At 53.9% G+C, this 6,074-nt stretch overlaps 1 long non-coding RNA gene across 1 annotated transcript; it reads right to left on the bottom strand.

Moving 5' to 3' along the window:
* Positions 1 to 1,369: 1,369 nt before the first annotated feature.
* LOC309543341 lies at positions 1,370 to 4,712 on the bottom strand. Its single transcript, XR_014224781.1, has 3 exons — positions 4,453 to 4,712; positions 3,379 to 3,408; positions 1,370 to 1,416 (listed from the first exon to the last, which is right to left on the bottom strand). It is a non-coding gene; the product is annotated as an uncharacterized lncRNA (long non-coding RNA).
* Between the last annotated feature and the right edge of the window lie 1,362 nt (positions 4,713 to 6,074).

Below are 6,074 nucleotides of genomic sequence, written 5' to 3' on the forward strand. Positions count from 1 at the left end.
TTGTGCAGGGACCTGAGGAACTGGCACTTGTGATGCAGGGAGCTGAGGAGCTGGCACTTGTGGTGCAGGGACCTGAGGAGCTGGCACTTGTGGTGCAGGGACCTGAGGAGCTGGCACTTGTGGTGCAGGGACCTGAGGAGCTAGTACTTGTGGTGCAGGGACCTGAGTGGCTACCACTTGTGCTGCAGGGACCTGAGGAGCTGGCACTTGTGGTGCAGGGATCTGAGAAGCTGGCACTTGTGGTGCAGGGACCTGAGGAGCTGGCACTTGTGGTGCAGGGAGATGAGGAGCTTGCAATTGTGGTGCTTGATATTGCCAATTGCAATAACTATAGTATGGATATGTTGCTATAGGGGCCTGGGGAACTGGCACTTGTTGTACAGGGACCTGAGGAGCTGGCACTTGTGGTGCAGGGACCTGAGGAACTGACACTTGTTGTGCAGGGACCAGAGTAACTGGCACTTGTGGTGCAGGGACCTGAGGAGCTACCACTTGTGGTGCAGGGAGTTGAGGAGCTGACACTTGTGGTGCAGGGAGCTGAGGAGCTTGCACTTGTGGTGCAGGGAGTTGAGGAGCTGGCACTTGTGGTGCAGGGAGCTGAGGAGCTGGCACTTGTGGTGCAGGGAGCTGAGGAGCTTGCACTTGTGGTGCAGGGACCTGAGGAGCTGGCACTTGTGGTGCAGGGACCTGAGGAGCTGGCACTTGTGGTGCAGGGACCTGAGGAGCTGGCACTGGTGCAGGAACTACAGCTTGCTGTTGTGGTGCTTGATATTGCCACTGGGAATAACTATAGTATGGTGCAGGGACCTGAGGAGCTAGTACTTGTGTTGCAGGGACCTGAGGAGCTGGCACTTGTGGTGCAGAGGCCTGACTAGCTACCACTTGTGCTGCAGGAACCTGAGGAGCTGGCACTTGTGGTGCAGGGACCTGAGGAGCTGGCATTTGTGGTGCAGGGACCTGAGGGGCTGGCACTTGTGGTGCAGGGACCTGAGGAGCTGGCATTTGTGGTGCAGGGACCTGAGGAGCTGGCACTTGTGGTGCAGGGAGCTGAGGAACTTGCACTGGTGCAGGAACTACAGCTTGCTGTTGTGGTGCTTGATATTGCCACTGGGAATAATTATAGTATGGAAATTGTGCTGCAGGAACCTGAGAAGCTGGCACTGTTGCTACAGGGGCCTGAGGAACTGGCACGTGTGGTGCAGGGGCCTGAGGAGCTACCACTTGTGGTGCAGGGGCCTGAGGAGCTGGCACTTGTGGTGCAGGGTTCTGAGGAGCTGGCACTTGTGGTGCAGGGATCTGATAAGCTACCACTTGTTGTGCAGGGACTTGAGGGACTGGCACTTGTGGTGCAGGGACCTGAGGAGCTGGCACTTGTGGTGCAGGGACCTGAGGAGCTGGCACTTGTGGTGCAGGGAGCTGAGGAACTTGCACTGGTGCAGGAACGGCTTGCTGTTGTGGTGCTTGATATTGCCACTGGGAATAATTATAGTATGGAAATTGTGCTACAGGAACCTGAGGAGCTGGCACTGTTGCTACAGGGGCCTGAGTAGCTACCACTTGTTGTGCAGGGGCCTGAGAAACTGACGCTTGTTGTGCAGGGATCTGAGGAGCTGGCACTTGTGGTGCAGGGACCTGAGGAGCTGGCACTTGTTGTGCAGGGATCTGAGGAGCTGGCACTTGTGGTGCAGGGACCTGAGGAGCTGGCACTTGTGGTGCAGGGACCTGTGGAGCTGGCACTTGTGGTGCAGGGACCTGAGGAGCTTGCACTTGTGGTGCGGGGACCTGAGGAGCTAGCACCTGTGGTGCAGGGACCTGAGAAGCTAGCAATTGTGGTGCAGGGACCTGAGGGGCTGGCACTTGTGGAGCAGGGACCTGAGGAGCTGGCACTTGTGGTGCAGGGATCTGAGGAGCTGGGGCTTGTGGTGCAGGGACCTGAGGAGCTGGCACTTGTGGTGCAGGGACCTGAGGAGCTGTCTCTTGTGATGCAGGAAGCTGAGGAACTTGCACTGGTGCAGGAACTACAGCTTGCTGTTGTGGTGCTTGATATTGCCACTGGCAATAACTGTAGTATGGAAATTGTGCTACAGGAACCTGAGGAGCTGGCACTGTTGCTACAGGGGCCTGGGGAACTGGCACTTGAGGTGCAGGGGCCTGAGGAGCTGGCACTTGTACTGCAGGGACTTGAGGAACTACCACTTGTGGTGAAGGGACTGGAGGAGCTGGCAATTGTGCTGCAGGGACCTGAGAAACTAGCACTTGTGGTGCAGGGGCCTGAGAAATTACCACTTGTGGTGCAGTAACCTGAGGAGCTAGCACTTGTGGTGCAGGGGCCTGAGGAGCTACCACTTGTGGTGCAGGGACCTGAGGAGCTTGCACTGGTGCAGGAACTACAGCTTGTTGTTGTGGTGCTTGATATTGCCACTGGGAATAATTATAGAATGGAAATTGTGCTACAGGAACCTGAGGAGCTGGCACTGTTGCTACAGGGGCCTGAGGAACTGGAATTTGTAGTGCAGGGACCTGAGGGGCTGGCACTTGTGGAGCAGGGATCTGAGCAGCTGCCGCTTGTGGTGCAGGGACCTGAGGAGCTGGCATTTGTGGTGCAGGGACCTGAGGAGCTGGCACTTGTTGTGCAGGGATTTGAGGAGCTGGCACTTGTGGTGCAGGGATCTGAGGAGCTGGCACTTGTGGTGCAGGGACTTGAGGAGCTGGCACTTGTGGTGCAGGGATCTGAGGAGCTGGCACTTGTGCTGCAGGGGCCTGAGGAACTGGCACTTGTGGAGCAGGGATCTGAGGAGCTGGCACTTGTGGTGCAGGGGCCTGAGGAACTGGCACTTGTGGTGCAGGGATCTGAGGAGCTGGCACTGGTGCAGGAACTACAGCTTGTTGTTGTGGTGCTTGATATTGCCACTGGGAATAATTATAGTATGGAAATTGTGCTACAGGGACCTGAGGAACTGGCACTGTTGCTACAGGGGCCTGAGGAACTGGAATTTGTGGTGCAGGGACCTGAGGGGCTGGCACTTGTGGTGCAGGGACCTGAGCAGCTGGCATTTGTGGTGCAGGGACCTGAGGAGCTGGCACTTGTTGTGCAGGGATTTGAGGAGCTGGCACTTGTGGTGCAGGGACCTGAGGAGCTGGCACTTGTGGTGCAGGGACCTGAGGAGCTGGCACTTGTGGTGCAGGGATCTGTGGAACTTGCACTGGTGCAGGAACTACAGCTTGCTGTTGTGGTGCTTGACATTGCCACTGATAATAACTGTAGAATGGAAATTGTGCTACAGGAACCTGAGGAGCTATCACCTGTGTTGCAGGGACCTGAGGAGCTGGCACTTGTGGTGCAGAGACCTGAGGGGCTGGCACTTGTGGAGCAGGGACCTGGGGAGCTGGCACTTGTGGTGCAGGGACCTGAGGGGCTGGCACTTGTGGAGCAGGGACCTGAGGGGCTGGCACTTGTGGAGCAGGGGCCTGGGGAGCTGGCACTTGTGGTGCAGGGACCTGAGGAGCTGGCACTTGTGGTGCAGGGACCTGAGGAGCTTGCACTTGTGGTGCAGGGGCCTGAGGAGCTACCACTTGTGGTGCAGGGACCTGAAGAGCTTGCACTGGTGCAGGAACTACAGCTTGTTGTTGTGGGGCTTCATATTGCCACTGGGAATAATTATAGAATGGAAATTGTGCTACAGGAACCTGAGGAGCTGGCACTGTTGTTACAGGGGCCTGAGTAGCTACCACTTGTTGTGCAGGGGCCTGAGGAACTGGAATTTGTGGTGCAGGGGCCTGAGGAGCTGGCACTTGTGTTGCGGGGACCTGAGGAGCTACCACTTGTTGTGCAGGGACCTGAGGAGCTGCCACTTGTGGTGCAGGGACCTGAGGAGCTACCACTTGTTGTGCAGGGACCTGAGGAGCTGCCACTTGTGGTGCAGGGACCTGAGGAACTGGCATTTGTTGCACAGGGACCTGAGGAGCTGGCCCTTGTTGTGCAGGGACTTGAGTAGCTACCACTTGTTGTGCAGGTACCTGAGGAGCTACCACTTGTTGTGCAGGGACTTGAGGAGCTGGTGCTTGTTGTGCAGGTATCTGAGGAGCTGGCACTTGTGGTCCAGGGGCCTGAGGAGCTGGCACTTGTGGTGCAGGGACCTGAGGAGCTACCACTTGTTGTGCAGGGACCTGAGGAGCTGCCACTTGTGGTGCAGGGACCTGAGGAACTGGCATTTGTTGCACAGGGACCTGAGGAGCTGGCCCTTGTGGTGCAGGGACTTGAGTAGCTACCACTTGTTGTGCAGGGACTTGAGGAGCTACCACTTGTTGTGCAGGGACTTGAGGAGCTGGTGCTTGTTGTGCAGGTATCTGAGGAGCTACCACTTGTTGTGCAGGGACTTGAGGAGCTGGTGCTTGTTGTGCAGGTATCTGAGGAGCTACAACTTGTGGTCCAGGGACCTGTGGAGCTGGCACTTGTGGTGCAGGTGCCTGAGGAACCACAACTTGTGGTGTAGGAGCCTGAGGAGCTACTGGTTGTAAGCTTCCCCATGAGGAAATAGATGTTTGCCCAGCTGTCTGAGTTGGCACTTGCTGAACTTGAGCTGGTGGTTGAGCTGCCAATCCTTGCTGTCCCTGCACTGGTATTGTGCCAGGTGCCTGAGCTGGTGGTTGAGCTGGTGCCCCCTGTGGACCCTGAGCCTGTGTTGGAGGCAGTGCTTGCTGTGGAGGTACTTGACTTGTTGGAACTTGGACAGTTGTTGGCTGCTGTGGTGGTGGTGGACCGCCAGCTGTTGGTTGTTGATTGGCAGAAGCTGGCTGTTGTGCAATACAAGGTAGTGAGCTCCTCACCGCAAGCAGATGCTTGTAGTATGCCTTGGCGACCACACACACCAACGTGATGTATTCTTTGAAGCTGATTTCACCGTCCCGGTTTCTGTCCACTGCTTTGAAAACGAGGCCGATAGTCTCTGCGTCCCCTGAGTTCTGTAGGAGGAATGGAAGAGATGGTCAATGCCTTAATTTGGCTTTTAAATAAGTCCAAGATAAAGTCTACTTTTGAGGGTGTTTTCGGTCACGCATGCACACATATCGATAGACCTCCACTCAACGGGTCATCTCCAACTGTCAGTGGGCATGCATGTCAGTGGGCATGCAGGGCCTTAAAGCGACTTAGGAATGAAATGATGGGAGCTGCCAATACTGTGTGCAATTATATCAACTATTTCATGGTTTCTATTCACTAAAGTCTTATTCAAAACTATTTTTTTTATTAGTGGCCTTAACTGGGAAGGGGGACTAAGCTGTATCCTCAGCCCTCTGTAAATGAAAAATGGTGGATCCATCACATTCACCCCATTTGCAGTTTCATACTCACTTTGATGGCCTCAGACAGCTCTGCCTGTATGAGCTGCTCCATTTCTGCAGGTTTGAGGTTCTGACCATGACAGAGGCTCTTGGAATATTTCTCAAAGGTGTCTACGAGCGTGTTGATGGCTTGCATGAGGTCAGACATCTTGAATGTTGTTTTTAAACCTGAAAATGATTGGATGAAATGTGTGTTAATGACTTCTTACAAGTTGTTATATTATGTACATCATTTGTAGTCGATGTCAGAAGCTTCTTTTTAGAAACTGTAGAAGTATCGTTAGAAGAAAATAGAAGAAATAGTAACAAAAGCAGATGTAGAGAGAGAGTTACAGAAAGTGCGTGTAGGGTAAGGTATAGGAGAAGATGTAGGATGAGGTATGGGAGAAGATGTAGGATGAGGTATGGGAGAAGATGTAGGTAGAGGTATAAGAGAAGATGTAGGATGAGGTATAGGAGAAGATGTAGGATGAGGTATGGGAGAAGATGTAGGATGAGGTATAAGAGAAGATGTACGATGAGGTATGGGAGAAGATGTAGGTAGAGGTATAAGAGAAGATGTAGGATGAGGTATAAGAGAAGATGTAGGATGAGGTTTTGGAGAAGATGTAGGATGAGGAATAGGAGGAGGTGTAAGGTGATGTTTGAAATGAGGAGGAGTAGGATGAGGTATTGAAGGAAGTGTAGGATGAGGTATGGGAGGAGATGTAGGATGAGGTATTGAAGGAAGT

The sequence above is a fragment of the Pelophylax lessonae genome (genome assembly GCF_965119305.1).
Source record: "Pelophylax lessonae genome assembly, chromosome: 13".
Taxonomy (NCBI): domain Eukaryota; kingdom Metazoa; phylum Chordata; class Amphibia; order Anura; family Ranidae; genus Pelophylax; species Pelophylax lessonae.